We start from the raw sequence: 16,172 nt of genomic DNA, 5'->3' as shown, positions 1-16,172 counted from the left end.
GGTCAGCACTGACGTCACTAGGACTGGTGGGGCGTGGAGCCTGCCACCTCCGGAACTACCAATTAATTAACTTTTTCAAATTAATTTCCCAAGCAAAATTCCATAATTACATCTATCTCCATCAGCCCGCATTGGGCAGGCCAGAGGACCCCTCCATGAGATTGAATGTGGGGTGAGAGATGACCACACCAGCCGCAGGACCAGGGTATGGAGGTGCTGGGGGTTGGGTTTCACCCCTGCAAAGCAACTGCCTGCTGTCCTTATGGATGCTGTCTGGAAGGGGAGAGAGCAGAGAAGCCAAAGCCCACCCCTACCCCAAGTCAGGAGGTGAGGGGGCTCAGGGAGACTCAGGGCTGCCTAGCTCATCCTGCTGCCCTTATCCCCCTCCCCGTGCCCCCAAACCACTGTGGGTCTTGGCAGGGCCCAGTAGCAGCACAGGCATTGCGAGGCTGCGAAGGCCGCGGCTGCAGCGTTCTAATTTCCCAAAGGGGCTGAGATTAATTAGCTCACACACAGGCGCAGAGAGGGAGAGGAGAGTGGGAGCAGGGGCGGGTAGCATCGGGCGAGGAACTGGCTGGCGCCCCTCCTTGCCCACCCAGCAGGCAGGCAGGCAGGCAGGCAGGCGGCCTTGACAGCCTGGGTGCTCTGAAGGTCAGTGGCCAAGCTGGCTGAGCCAGCAGACTGGTGCTGTCTCATTCCCAGAATCCCTGAGGACCGAGGTTGGGGGGGTGGACAGCAACCAAGAGGACAGCTCAGGGTATATGCAGGGGTTCCACTGTCAATACCATCAACAGAATCTGTGCCAGGTGCTCTGTCCACACTACCTTGTTTCACTTCCACAGCGGCCTACAGAGGTAAGCACCATGGTCCACCCATCTCACAGATGAGGACACTGAGGCTCCGGGCCGAGGCAGGGAGTGAGTGTGAATGGTGAAAGTGAGACTGAAATCCAGGCTGGTCCAACTCTGGATCCCTCCACCCCCGTGGCTAGTGTGCGGCCTGCAGGAACCCTGTGCATGGGGGACCTCGGAACACCAGGCGACAGCATGTGGGTGTGTCTGACTCACTTACCCCCTCCCCAGAGAAGGTGCCCGGCAGACTCTCCGTCACTTCACAGATGCAGAAACTGAGACCAGAAAAGGGAAGTGACTTGCCACACAGTCTGGGACCCTAAACCCAGAGAGTATGCCCCTCCATGTGAGACCAGTACCTAGTTCCAGAACACAAACCTGACTCAGTGACCTCTAATGAGCCCCGACCTAGGGTCACACTGTGCCTGGTACTATCTCTGGCTAACAGGCACACTGACTGGGGTCACCGCTGTGGCTGTCCCTGTGTATGGAAGAAGGTATCCCCAGCTCAAGGGCACTTTCTCACCGACTCTGTGCAGGGCTCCTGAGAGGGGAAAGGAGCCCCTAAGGAAGGTGGGAGGGTGGGGGAGAGGAGAGGTATAGGACCCTGACCCAGCCCCTAACCGGCTCCCTCAACCCTAGCAACTGAGTTTCCCAGAACTTATCTGTAAGGAGCTCCCCCAAATCCTAAGGGGTCTCAGTCTGCTCCCCCGTGCATCCCCTGAGCCCCTACCCCACTCCCAATGCATGTGGGAGGCTCACCCTTCCAAGGCCTAAGGAGTCAGCAGTCCCAAGGACCTTGGGCCCAAACCTAGGGAGTGCCCTGAGAAAGCAGAGGTCCCCAGGACAGTCTGGGGCTGGGCACAAGTGGGGAGGAGGCTGGCGCAACTAGGAGTGTTACTCATCATGTGATTATGGAGGATGGGTAGGACCCCCACCCCACCACGCCTGCCCTAAGGCACAGATTCGGATCATAAAGTCCAAGTGGGCTTTGGAATCTGGGTTCCTCTGTAGCCCTCAGCCTAGGTGACCTCAGAGGAGTTGCCTGACCTTGCTAAGCCCATTCCATGGTCTGTGAAATGCACCCAATGACAGCCCCACCCTTGTCAAGGTCCTAGAGAGGACCTAAGTTCCCAGTGCAGCGCAGCATACAGAAGGCGCTCAAGAAATGATGGCTGTTATTATTTTTACTGCCATCACCAGGCAGCAAAAGAATGGTAAGGACAGTCCAAGCCAGAGGTGCTAGGTAACCTCGGTTGTGGCCCCGCTTCTGTCACTGTTTGCCTTTGAGTCTGAGCCAATCCCTGTGCTTCAGTTTCCCCAGCCCAGTGGAGAGCACTCCTCCCCCACCCTCTTCCCAGCAGGTACACAGGGGGAGACCAGCGTAAGGTAGAGGTAGAGGTAGAGGTCTGAGGTTTGCAAGGAGGGCAGCACTCAGCTGTCCCAGCTCGCATGCCTCTTCTGACCATAGGAAGAACCCACCTATACATCCTGCCAACCTCCCTCCACCCTAGGCCCCAGCACAGCCTGCTCTATGTCAGCGCTCCTTCCATCTCCAATGGTCCCAACTGCCCTTTCACACGGGTGTGTGCCAGGCCCCTCACCACACTGCAAAGAACTCATTTGGCACCTGGAAGTCCCTGCTGAGTCTAACTTGTGGCCTTGCATACTGAGGGGTTGGGGAACTGAGAATGCCCGAGAACTACAGGTGGCTCTGTTTCCTCCCATATTGTAAAGCCCTTCTGGAATGTCCAGACAACCGAGGACTCCACATTCCTCTCCCTGGATCCAACCCATTCCCATGCTTCCTCCTCCCTGCAGCCCCAGGGTCAGCCTCTTCACTTCCTCACCTCAGCACTCCCAGCTGAGAAGAGCCCTCAAGAAGGCTAAATCCAGGGGCGCCTGGGCGGCTCAGTGGTTAAAGCTCTGCCTTCGGCTCAGGTCATGATCCCAGGGTCCTCCTCCTCTCTCTTGCTCTGCCTGCCTCTCTGCCTGCCTCGCCTAATTGTGATCTGTCTGTCAAAAAAAAATCTTTAAAAAACAAACAAACAACAACAAAACAACAATAACAAAAAGAAGAAGGCTAAATCCAAGACAGCTAATTAAGGAGTCCAGCTTTGGTGGAGCAGTCAGGTCGGGAGGAGGTCCGGACTCACCTGGAGATCCAGGTGTGACGTAATGAGAACCACACCCCACCACCTACTTCAAGTCCTGCAGTTTTGAGACACAGATAAGGCTCATACCCATTTTATAGGTGGCAAAAGTGAGGTCAGAGTGGCCCATGATTGCAAAGTAGGCAATGACCAAGCCAAGTTTGGAGCCTAAGCCTGTCCAACTCCAGGGTCCAAGGCTCAGGTGACATCCAGTCCTCCTGACTGGCCACTGCTGTTTGTTTACTTCAGGATGCCTGGGTCCCTCTCCCCTCCCTGACCACTGTCTAAGCCTTTGTGAAGGAGCTAGCCCGGGCCCGAGTCCTTAACAGTCACCTGTCCCTTGAACCTCCCTGGGCTCTCTCAATCCTGCAGACCCAGAATGATCTGTGGTCTGGATGTTGGGTGGCTGTGTCTAAAGGGCTTCACAACCATGAAGTCAGTCCCATCAGACTCAATTCTCCCACCTGAAAACTGGTGTTTTCTTCAATATAGGAAAAAGGAGTATGCCCTCAGTTCTGCCCAGTCCAGGGAAGGCAAGCCCCAGAAGCTTACAGGCTCCCTGAGGGCATCCCACCAACCCAGCAGCCCAGCCTCTCCTTGTATTCAGGTTAGCTCTGTACCCGTTTTGCGGGCCAGTAGACTAAGAACCAGGAAATATGTCTGAATTCTAAGTCTCAGGGTACTGCATGCAAGGTGGGGGAGATAATAAGAGACATGGGAGACAAGGGAACAGAGAAACGCACATGCCAGGGTGAGCAGGCAGGGTCCTGGGGCACAGCCCACTAGGTCAAGGGGGTCCCTTCCCCCATTTCCAGCACCCCCCAATCTCCCAAGGAACTGGCCCCCTCAGTGGGGGCAGCAGCTGGCCACTTGGCACTCCGCGGAAAATTGATTTTCCACAGATTTTCTTTTCCAGATCTTTCCTCTTCCTGGTTCCTTTGCACCTCTCCCCCACTTACCCCCAACCCGCTCTGCCCAGGTCAGAGTTCCCCAACCTGGAGGGCAGGATGGGTTTAACACTTTCAAGCCCGAGACTCGGACCTCCTCCCCCAGAGAAGGCCAAGCCAGCCTGGGGAATGGCAGAAAACACCCCTGTTCTGGCATGCACCTTAGAATCCAGCTGACTCTCCATGGCCAAGGATCAGGCCTCTTTCGTGTGACCCTAACCGGGGGGATGTGGATATGTGGAGCCCCAGCTGTGCTGTGTGTGTGCATGCACACGTGTGTGCACACACAGACCAGGCTCCACTGTGTTGGTGCTCCGGGTCCAATCCTAGGGAACCGTGTGGCTGTGGGCTCCTGCCTGAGGATGGAGCAGACCTACAACTGCTTGACTGGAGTGGGGTCTGGGGTCCTCTGGGGAGTCCAGCACGCCCACATGTGACTCTGTATGTCCATCTGCCTGCATGTTTGCCAGAGGCTGTGAGTGTAAGCATGATCACGCTTCCGGGGTGGCCACAGCTTATGTGACCTGGCCTTCGCCGTGTGTGTGAGCTGTGTGCACCGGGCTATGTGGAACTACGTGCGCCAAGTGAGCGTGTCTGTCCCAAGCGTGTGCCCCGGGGTGTGCCGTGTGGGGAGTGCGTGAGCGCACTCTGCCTGCCAGGCCGCAGGGCCTCGTGGGGCTGCTGGGGATGGGGTGACTCACGTCTCCTGAGCTCATCCTGCCGCCTGCCCGCCCAGCTCACCCTGCTCTGCTGGGCTCATGGCCGCCAGCGCAGGGTGGGGGTTGGGGGGGTAAGGTAAGGGGAGGCACAAGCAGACACGGCAGGGAGGCTGGCTTGATAAATAACCTGCAGCTTCCCCAGGCCTTGAAGAATGGGAGCCTGCAACACAGAGAGAAGGGGGGAGCTAGGGAAGGCAGCCCCGGCCCCCACGGCTCCAGCTGCCCTGGCCCCCACAGCCCAGGCTGCGGCTCCGGTTCCTGTTTCATCGAAACCTGAGCTGGGAAAAGCCTATCGGGTCATCTTGCCTGTCCCGCCGGCCGCCAGGCCCAGGCAAGCTGCCCCTCAGGGGACAAGCCCGCAGCCTGGCCGCCCAGCCAGTGGGTGGGTGGGTGGGGGGAGGATATTTCTGTCCAGACTAAATGCAGCTTCAGGCCTCTGTCTGCCCCCCCACTAACAGCTGCTCCCAGGGGCCCCCTGGCTCTGCAGGGCTGACTAAATATAGTCCCCCCCACCCCAGCAAACCCCCCAAGTTCACCTCTTCCTACTGGCCCCACCCACATGTGGGCAGGGAGGAGGCTGGGGAGCCCACTGTGTGAACTTAGGCCAGTGTATCCCCCTCTCTGGGCTCTCAGATATGAAACATCAAGTGTTACGCAGCTCTAGGCCCTAACACACCTAACAGGTACTGCTGGAGAGCAGACCACAAAGGTGACTGAACTGGGGTCTCCATCCAGGGAAATAAGGGGCAAGATCCCCTCCTCCAAGTGACTCCAACCTGCTTCAGTGAAAGAATGGTTGGGGGGGGCCTGCCCAGCACCCCAAGTACCTGTAGGCTTAAGAACATGGCCCCCTCCACCCAGCCTGTTCCTCGCCCAGCCTGGGCAATACCAGGCCCCTCCAATCTGCCCCAGCCAGACCCTGGCCAGGAAACAAGTTGTGCCAGGTTTGGGGGGGCGGGGGACACAGGAGCATGACAGCTGCTATTTCCTGGAGGCCACAGTCAGGCACAACCCGGATTCCTGCCTGGCTCCACACTCCACCAGACAGCCTCTCCCGGGCTCCGGTCCTCAACATGGCACCCCCTTCCCCGGCGTCTGCACCCTATCAGACCCCAGCCAGGGTCCCTGTCTCACTGCACTGGTACAGGCAGGAAGACAGTGCCAGAGGTACCTTCTGGTTTGGGCTGGGGAGAACGGTGGTCTCTGCAGGGTTCAACAGGCGGGGGAGACAGCCCCACCTTCCATCCTCCTGCCTGCCTGCCCACCCGGCTGCTTCCCCCAGCCCCACACGCACCAAATTCCCCACATGCCTGTCTGTCTCTGACAGCTCGCGCAAATACTTGGCTGCGCGGGCACCCGCTGTTCTGAGCCCGCTGCGCCTCCTCCCCTGCCTTCCCCGGGGGGCTCTGGCTCTGCAGACACAGCCAGGGATGGGAGGGGGCCAGAGCCAAGAAGCTTGGTGGGCAGTGGGGGGGGGGGGGAGGGAGCAAAGGCAGGGAGGACCAGTCTCAGTTCCAAAGCACCACCCTCGGCCCCCAACCGTGGGGTACTGAGGGGACCTGGGAAGCCACTGTGAGCCAGCTCTGGCTGGGCGGCAGCTGCTGACACCCCCACTGCCCCCCGGAACCTCCCAGGAGGACCTTCCGGAGGCCTCCCACTCGCCTCAGCCGATGAAACAGCATCTGCCACCCCCGCGGCGGCAGCTCAGGACAGGGCGGAGGGCACCACGAGGCCCCTGGGGAAGGCTTTGAAATCTGGACTATGGCCCGGCCCCTCCTGGCAGCCCTGGTCTCCTACCACAGGCCCAGCCTTAGAGCATGGTGGGGGGGTGCGTTCCAGCCCTCCCGCAGTGCGAGGGGCGCACCCGCCCAGCTGCCGGGCCTGGGACATCTCCACTTGGACTGGCTGGGGGACTTTGTTTGCCCCCAACTACCCTCCTTCCTGCTTTGCCTTGCCTCCCTCCCAGGAGACCAGTGGAGGAAACACTTCCTGAGAACGGCTGGGATTTTCCGCTGGACGCTGCCCTGCTGGCAGGCGCCTTATCTCCCCCTACCTCGCTCCTTCTCCCAGAGCCACCCCTGCAGCTATATCACACTCCTAGCCCTTGTCTGCAGCCAGATAGACCTCCTCCCTGCCCCAGTGCTCTGCTACTTGCCTAGGCAACTCTAGTACTGCCACCATCCAGCACATATCCAGGCGGTCTTGACACTGAATGAGACCTCAGGGAATAATGCCCTCCATTTTGCAGATGAGTATATTGAGGTCAAGAGAGAGCCAGGTGAGGGGTGCCTGGGTGGCTCAGTGGGTTAAGCGTCTGACTTCGGCTCAGGTCATGATCTCAGAGTCCTGGTTTAGAGACCCGCTTCGGTCTTTCTGCTCAGCGGGGAGCCTGCTTCCCGCCCCCTCTCTCTCTGCCTGCCTCTCTGCCTACTTGTGATTGCCCTCTCTGTCAAATAAATAAATAAAATCTTCAAAAAAAAAAAAAAGAGAGAGAGAGAGCGAGTGAGCGAGCGCCTGGTGACCTAGGCCTCCCAGCCAGTGCTCTTCCTCTTACCACTACCTCACTTTTCTGCCCCAGGAACCCATTCAGCACCCCCAGACTACTGGAGGAACTGGGGTAACTCCAAGCAGAACTGCTTGGTGCTTTGGGTCCAAACGCCCAGCTCGCTATCCCAGGCTCACCCCCCAACATTCTCAAAGCCTCACGCTGGTCCTGAAAAAGAACCCCAAATGTACTGCTTTTGTGACGCTAGACTTTGGGGTAGAGCCTCCTCTCCCCATTGCACAGATGGGGCTGCTGAGGCCCCCAAGGGAGGGGGGAGCTGCAGGCGGCCATGAATCAGAGGGGGAGCTGGGAAGCCGCCCGGCCCTGCCGGCTGTCGCTGGAAGCAACAGCCGGCATTTCCTCCTCACACTGGTGCCTCAGGAAGCGTGGGCAGCAGGCGGGTGGGCAGCGGGTGGGTGGGCACCGCCGTGAGGACCCCTCCTGTGCCCACAGGCCAGCCACATCCCCCTGCTCCCTGACTGGGCCCACACAGCCCACTCCCCGTGCCAGCTGGATTTCCAAAACAGGGCAGACCAGAGGCAGAACTGGGTTTTTGTCTCAGGTACAGACTCATGTCACTTGAGGGCACCATAGGGAAGCCCCTCCTCTCAGATCCTTAATATCTCCTGGCGTCAAACAAGATTGAAACATGACCATTCACGCTTCCTTTGCAGTAAAACTCATGGTTCTGTGATTCTAGAATCCCAACACGACAAGAATCCTGAAGAGAATCCCTCCACTCCAAGCATTCTGATTCTGAATTCCTGCGACTAAAAATTCTAGGCCACCAAGATCTTAACACCCCCAGGAAGAAAGGGGGCCACGCCCAATCTCACCTGGACCCACCGGCCCCACTAGCCAATTCCCTATCTAGCTTTGGAGAAGGTGGGTCAGGCAGGGGAGGGCCTGGGTCTTTCCCATTAGGGTCAACAGGAACTGGAAATGAGATGAGTCTGTTGATAGAGCTGGTCTAGTCCTAGAGGGCAGGCCACCCCCTCGTGGCACACACAGCCACTGAAGCTGCAGATGTCATGAAGCCCAGCCCCTGCCAGAATGCAGGCGGGTAGCTAGGGGTTTGTGAACCCGCACCTCCACCCTGCAGCTCAGAGGGAGAACAGGCATCAGTCAGGTCAGGGCTGGTCTCCCTGCTTCTCAGGTTCCAAGCCAAGCTCCACGCTTCACCTTCCTGTCTTCACCACCCACTGCTTCCTCTTTCCCACCACAGTCCCTCACCTCTCAGGCTCCCAGGCCAACCCCAGGCCAGGCCAGTTGACAGCCAGCCAGGACAAAGGCTCTCAAGCCCATCTGACAGATGGAAAAACTGAGGTCCTGGGAGAAGACATGACCTGCTCAAGGGCTAGGCCCCAGCAGCTTACTGGTCCCTGGCCGCCATCTCTCAACCCCAGCCCCACCTCACTTACAGGAATCCTCAGCAGGCACAGCGTATCTCCACATACCAGTTAGGTCACCAGCGCAAGCATACCACCTACCCAACTGTCCTGACAGCACTCATTCCCACAGAATCATCTGGCTATTGGTTCATTCATTCTTTCACTGGTCCACCTGGCCAATCAGCCCACCCCCACCACCATGAGCCAGGCCCCCTGCCAGGGAGACGAGGGCCTCAAGGAGGAGAGAGCAAGGCACCTGAATGTCAGCAAACACAGGGAAGTGCCCACTGTGTGCCAGGCAGTGTGGAAGGTGCCACAAACAAGCAGATCAGCCTTGGCTGTTCTCATGGCGCTCACAGCCAGTCAAGGGCATTACCAGGACCCAACCCCACGTGGCAAGTCCTGGGGCAAGTCACAAACTCTCAGTTTCCTCATCTGTATACGGGGATGCTAACAGCATCCCGTCACTGGGCTACCGTGGGGATTTAAAGGAAGTGAAGGCTCAAAAGCGGCTAACACAGTGCCTGCCCCAGTCCAGGTTTAGGAGGTTAGCCGTCGCCATCACCATTGCGACAACATATTATTATTATTATTATTATAGTAATAACTGGAGGATGGCAATTGATTAGAGCAGCAGCTAAAGCTCTTCGAACACTCAGCTGGTGCCAGACACTGGGGGACAGGAAGGAATCACTGCCACATCCCATTGCAAGGCTGGCAAGAAGCGAGCTCACAAAACCCTATAAACATCTGATGAATGAGGGAAGCAATGACAGGAGGCATGGCCCTGCCTCTAAGGGAGGCCCGCTCCAGCATGTGCTCATGGGTACCGCACACCTATGTCCAAGCACTTCGGTGGGCACACATGTGCCCACGGGAGGAACTCGGGAGGTCCGGCAGACGGCAAGTTCTGTGGAAGGGGGAGAGGAGGTCATGGAACAGAGCTGCCCAGGGCCAGGGCTGCCCCCAGCCCCTGTCCTACCCTACCCCACCCAGCAGCACTGAGCACACAGCAGAGGGGACTGTGGCAAGAGTAGGGACCGGGCCTGGCGGGGAGAGCCCCAGAAAAATGCTTTGCATAGTTCTGGCCACCAGATTACAGGCCTAGGCTAGGCCCTGGGCAGGGATGGGGGGCTGCCAGGTGCTGCCCCACAGGAATCAGGCATCGCACTTTATACCCATACTGGCACGGCACATGGGTGATCCTGCCGGTAGGCCAGGCGAGTCCAAGGAGGTCAGAAGAGGTCACAGGGACAGGGGCGGGGGGAGTGGTGGGCTCCAGGGCTACGTGGGGTCCACTGGACAGGGGAGGTTGGGTACAGGGCTCCCACAGGGCCACTGGGCAGGCCTGGCTCTGCCCTGCTGGGGCCGGCAGCTGGAGGGGAGTAAATATAGCGCGGGGCGTCTGGGCCACATTCCTGGGAGGCCAGCACGGCCCGCCTGCCCGCTGCTCTAGGCAGAGCGCAGCAGCCAGGGCCCAGAACCGCCACTGCCCTCTTCCCAAACAAACAGAAAAATAAATAAAACCAGCTCTCACGCCCAGCGCAGCCAGGGGGAGGGGGCAGGAAGGGGTGGACAGGGGAGCAGGCAGACAGAGCAGTTGCCACGGTTTCTGTTCCGCTGAGGAGGAAGAGGCCAACAAAAGAGGAAAATGGAGGAAAAGGGCAGGGAGATGGCCAGAGATGTCAGAAAAGGGGAGACGATGTGGAGGAGAGATGGAAGGTGTGACAAGGAGAGGTGTGGGGGAGGCAGACAGAGGAGGTGTTAGGGACAGTTGTGGGAAGGCATAGGCAGACTCTTGGGGTCAGTAATTCAGCAATTCAGTGACAGGGACGCCCCAAGGGGGGGTGGCAGACAGACAAAGGGGGCTAGGGCAATGGGCTGGCTCCATGGGCCATGAAATATTAAAGAGCCTAGGCCAGTGAGTGACAGAGGTCATAGAAATAAGGAGACTAGCCAGGGAGCTACCAGGACCCTGAAGCAGAGGGCGCCTCACTCCCCAACCCCACCCCACCCCTCTCCACCACCTCCAGCAGAGCCAGTCTCCCCAACTCTCCTGCTGTGGCTCCTTTCAGTCTCTCCATCCAAAGGGAACAGGCTGAGGGTGGGAGGGGCCATGGGGATTAGCCATGGCAGGGGACCTCTGCGGTTCCCTCTTCCCTCTGGCTGAGCTGTGTGCAGTCGGCCTTCCAGAGCTGCCAGCTACCCTAGCAAGAAGGCCAGGAGGCCTGTCAGCATAGCCGCTGCCACCGGTGCCTCCTGGGGAAGGAGGGGGTAGACATTCAGCTTCCCCTTTACAGAAAAAAAAAAAATCAGCCAAGCCACCACTTTCCACAGAGACCAGCCAGCGAGTGAGTCCACTAGCGAGCAAGCCATCAGGTCATCCCCTAGCCCTCCCACCCCACCCCGGCCCCCCGTTACCAGCCTCATGACCTTGGCCAGTCCCCTTGTCCCTGAGCCTGTGTCTTTGCCAGGCCCACACACCCTAGACTTGGTATGAGCAAAGGAAAAAGAGGGCAAGCAATAGGCTGAAAACCTCTGGGGGGGACAGCTGGGCTAAGCACCTTCACATGCATAACCCTCCCATGTCCTATGTGGCCAGGCCTCATATTGGTCCCATTCTACAGATGGGGAAGGGAAACCTGGAAAGGCAAAGTGATGTGCCCAACCACACAGCCGGTAACAAGCAGAATGGAGATAGAAATGCTAAGGGTGAGTCACATAATCTTTTCTTCATTTTCACTGGGGGTATGAAGTTCTCGTCAACCACAGAAGCCAACTTTTATCGCGTGCTGTGGGTTAGCCACTGGTGCTGGGCACAAAGCAACCATCCCTGTGTCCCCCTGAAAATGGCTTTGTGAGGCAGGTACTCTTGTGATCCCATTTCACGGATAAGGAAACTGAGGATGAGAGAGACAATGCATCCGAAGATCAGTCAGCCAGCCAGCCAGCCAGCCAGTGGCACGGCCAGGATTTGGAGCTAGTGCTCAAACATACTTATCTGGGTGAGGTCAAGGGAGGGAGGTAAGAGGACCCAGAAGAGAACCCAGGACTCAGTGGTCCTACTGACCTCCAGAACGCACACCATTAAAAGGTCAAAAACAAGGTTACAACTGCTGTGCCAGGGAGTGACCAGCAACTACTCTGGAAACAGGACATGAGTGGAGCCCGTGGGAACCCAGGGTGAGGGCACTGCCTAGGGGCCTGGCAGAGCGCTATCTGCCTGGTCTACCCAGAGCCCCTTATACTAGGTAATGCAAGCCCCTCCCCCAGCATGGGGATACTGAGGGTCTCCAAAGAGGGCCACCGGAAGCCCATCCTGTTGGCCCCAGGGTTCCAACCTGCACCCTAGGGCCAGTGTGCCAGCAATTAATCACACCCCTGCAAAAGCCCCCAGTGCTGGCGGAAGGGGGGCAGGATCCCCTCCCTCTCTCCCAGGCCCTGTGAGCCCAGAGGGAGGCCAGCATCAGAGGCAGGAAATGAAGAAGAATTTGCGATCTAATTGAGCTGGCGGGGGATTAGGCGGCAGAATGCAATTACAGGGGCTGGAGCCGGGCCAGGGGCACTGACACCCCAAGATGTGGCCTGGCCCAGGTGACTGGGCCTAGCCAGTCTCTGGCAAAAGATACCCTACTGTGAAGTGAAGGTCGGGTAGACAAGGATTGGGGCCAGACGGCTCTTCAGGACATAGAGGACTGTAGTGTTCCAGCTCCATGTCACACCCAGAAGCAAGAAGTTTTCCTGGGAATTCTTCCCCAGGGAAGAGCCCCGCGGACTCTCACATGGGGAGGAGGCAGACAGAACACATGTAGAACATACATTATCACAGGCTCTGCTCATGCATGTACACACATGTGTTCACACTCCTAGAAAAAGCACCACATATCCAGGTTCACTTGCATGGGGACAGACTTCCAACCTGCAGACACACAGCTCTGGCCCTTTGCTGCCACCGGCTCCAACAAAGTGGGTGGGGGGACAAAAAAGAACAAAAAAAAAAAACCCACCCATGACCTTAAAATCCTTTTATTCCCATAATCACAGGCTGCCATCGCCGTGGATACGCGCTGTCACCCCGGCCCCAGCCTGTCTCCCTCCACAGCTTCCAAAACTCCCAGCAGGCAGGCAGACGGGGAGGCTGCCCAGTTACTGCCAGGGAGGGCAGAGGAGGGGAAGGACGGGGTGGGAGAGGTTCAACGCTCCACACACACACACACTCAGGGCCTCAACGGGAGAGGAAGAGACTCAGAAAGACAGCTGGGCAGACAGACAGAGAAAGAGAAAGGAACACCGGCACCAGCCGAGAAAGACAGACACAGACCACTCACTCACTGCCCACACAGCTCAGATATGCCCACTCCCAGATTCATTCATACACCTCTTTCCCAATTCAGACACACTGCTCAGGGGGTCAGGGTCTCCCAGATTTACAAGAATATACAAACCACACAGACACAAATCACGAGTACACACTCCAAAATTCTAAGCACACACAACTCAGAATATGCATATTCCCAGATTCACAAGGATAAGCCCAACTTTCAGATACAGACTCAGATTCACAAACACACAAGTACAGATGCAATACAGACCCACACAACTCCCAGACCCACAGATACACGTGCCCTGATGCACAAATATACATAAGCAGACTCCCACCCCACAAGACAGACAGACAGACACACATTCAACATACAGATTCACAGATAGGACATGCCCTGAGTCATATGCACACATATCACCTAGCTTCCCACATCCCAGACACACAGACGAGACCCACACAGCCTCATCGAGCAGCTGACACTGCCTTGGGCTTTAGGGGGCAGGTGGACTGGCTGGGGGATTCCTGGGTTTTTGAGGGGGCCAGCCCTTTCTCGTTGCCTGTAGCCTGGGAGGTGGGCTCAGAGTTGGGGGGAATGAAGGGGAAAGTAAGAGAAAGGAAAAAAAAAAAAAACTTGAGTGGGATATTCTTGTTGGGCAGTAGCGCGTGAGTAACTGGGGAGGCTTTTTGTGGTCTGGTGAGTTCCAGCTATGAGTGAGAGTTTAACTATTAATACACTCAATCAAGGACACTTCACACACACAGGCACACATACACAGGCTAGGACAGCACCAGGTGGTGGTGATCAGGGAGGGAGAGCACCAGAATAAAGGGGGGGAAGCCCCAGTTCAGGCCCCAGGGGGTGGAGAAAGTGGGAGGAGCTTCTATCAGGGGCCTGCCTCCAAAGCAGGCCAGGGTCAGTGATTCATTTCAGCAGCCCCAGAAAGGTGGGGCTTGACACACAGTAGGTACTCAAAAAATACACACTGGGGCAATGAATGACTAAGTTATTTACATATAAAGAACAGACAGTAATTATAACAGTAATAACAATAACCAAGCCCTGCCCCATCCTCAGCCAATAACGCCAGCCTCCAGGAGTTAGCTGGGGAGTTGTTGGTTCTGTCTTAATGGTCATCCCACCAGACAGTGGGCTCTAGGAAAGCAGGCCCGGGTCTGGCTCATCCCCTCATTTCTCCACCATATTCTGCATCCTAAAAAGTCAGCTGATCTCAGCCCAGCCCACACCCCTACCCCCCAGAGAGACCCCCATTTCCATTCCACTCTCCAAATAACTAGGTGGGGCCCTAAAGAAGGCGGGGTATTTAATTCCCAGAGACTTGGTTCTTTATCCAGATACAACCCTGCTTGCCACACTCCTATAAGCCTCAGTTTCATACTCGCCAAATGGGTAGAAGGCAGTCAAAAAGCTGAGAGAGGCATCAAGAGTGGGGGCTCACAGTGGGAGCCCATGGAACAGAGGCCTGGGCTGGCCTGGGCCCTGGATGCAGAATCCTCCCCTCCTTCTCCCTTCCCCCACCCAGCCCAGCCCAGCCGGGTGGACATTCCAGGCCTCACGTGATAAAGACGAGGCCGCTGGCCCACGGGTAAGTCAACAGGCTCTGTCGGGGGAGAGATAGGAGGCCCAGGCCAGGGTCACCTGCTGAGCCGGGAAAACAGCCGGGTCCAAATACACACATAAATAAGGCGCCAACAGACAGCCAGTCAGCCAAGGAACCTCTGCCCCCACCTTGGAAAGGGAGGTGGCTTGGGAAAGGGAGCCACAAGGCTGGCTAGGGGCTTCCCTGGGAGAACCCTAGTTCATGCCAAGATGAGGTTGGGGTGCTTCTACCAAGCTCCCCAGGGCTGACTGGGAACTCAGAGGCCAACCTTTCCTCAGCTGTTCCCACTCCTTCCCAGGACAAAAATCACCCCCTCTCCCTCCTCCCCAAGGAGAGAACGATTTCCGTTCTGGGAGGGGGGTGACAGCTGCAGAGCGGGCCACTTCCCCCCCCCCCCCAGCTCTTGCTTGAGTCTCATCCAGGGAAACTGCTACATCAACACTACGCAGTAGTAGGTAGCACCGACCTCAAGTCTCCCCTCATCGTTCTCAAAAAGGGGTTTGGGAAAAGACTTCGGGTACCAGTTCCTAGGTTTCCGGCGGCAGCTGGGACCCAGGAGACGGGGTCTTTGGGAAGGGGGGGTCACGCCAAGCTTAGACCAGTACGACCCCGTAAAAACCTCTAATTTAAATGCTCTCAGTTGCACGGAAGGACACCCCCGCCCCCGCCCCCGCGGGCCGGGGCAGCTGAGGTGGCGCCGGGCGTTCAAATAGCGCTCCAAACAAGTCCGCAGCGACCGCGCACGCAGCCCCCGCCAGGCGGCCCCAGCGGAAAACTTGAAAGGGACTCTGTTTGCCAGCCGCCCGGGGCGGCTCCGGCGGGGGCGAGGGCCGAACGATCACACAAGCCCCCCTCCCCAGCGCTTCCTGAACAAACGCGGGGCGGGGGGGGGGGGGGGGCGGGGGCTGGGCCCACCACAAAACCGAGGACTCTGAACAGCCTTCTCCGATCTCGGAAAGGCGGAGGTCAAGAGGCTGGCTCCCCGGATCCCGGTTCAGCTCTCCCCCAACACGAAGATGCGACTCTAAGACCACCCAGGATCCAGGGGGCAAAGTAGGGCGCGGCTGCCAGCCCTTCAGACCCGCGTCTCAGTTGAAGGAGGAAGGTGCTGGTCTTTCCAGATGAGTCCCTACAGAACCCCCCAAATCTGCTGCTGCCTCCTTGCAGCCCGTGGCACCGGCCCAACTCCGCGCACCCCTTCCGAGCGGGAAAAAAAAAAAAGAAAGAAAAAAAAAAAAAGGCTATCTTGCTCCCTCATTGGGAGCTTCAGCTCTTCTGACAGGTCCCGGAGGCAGCCCCCCATTTAAAAACTGGGGTCACTCACTTTCTGTCGAGCCTACAAATAAACAAAGCCAGGCGCACCCCGCACTCCCCGCCGGAAAGCAGCCCATTCCGGGAGAGGACAACTTCCCCCAGCAAAAAAATTAACACATTCTTCTCGCAGCGGTTCAGCCCCTCGCTCTAGGGAAGCAAAGGGGAGGGGGGCTTGGGGGCCGAACTTCATGGGTAAATTTGGGGCCAGAGCAGCGAGGCTGGCGCCTGGGACACCCGCCTCCCACACTCCGCAGCCAGAGGAACACCCCCATTCTGCCTCCCTGGCTTTGCACGCCGCTTGGCCACGCG

The 16,172-nt window shown here is 57.8% G+C and overlaps 1 protein-coding gene across 3 annotated transcripts in view; it reads right to left on the bottom strand.

The window, feature by feature from the left end:
- The window catches only part of CXXC5 (CXXC finger protein 5), a 54,583-nt gene that overhangs the window by 18,669 nt on the left and 19,742 nt on the right, over positions 1-16,172 (bottom strand). The window lies entirely within an intron of this gene.

This window comes from Lutra lutra, chromosome 5, assembly GCF_902655055.1.
Source record: "Lutra lutra chromosome 5, mLutLut1.2, whole genome shotgun sequence".
In the NCBI taxonomy this organism is placed as follows: domain Eukaryota; kingdom Metazoa; phylum Chordata; class Mammalia; order Carnivora; family Mustelidae; genus Lutra; species Lutra lutra.
This window is presented reverse-complemented; position numbering and strand designations above follow the sequence as displayed.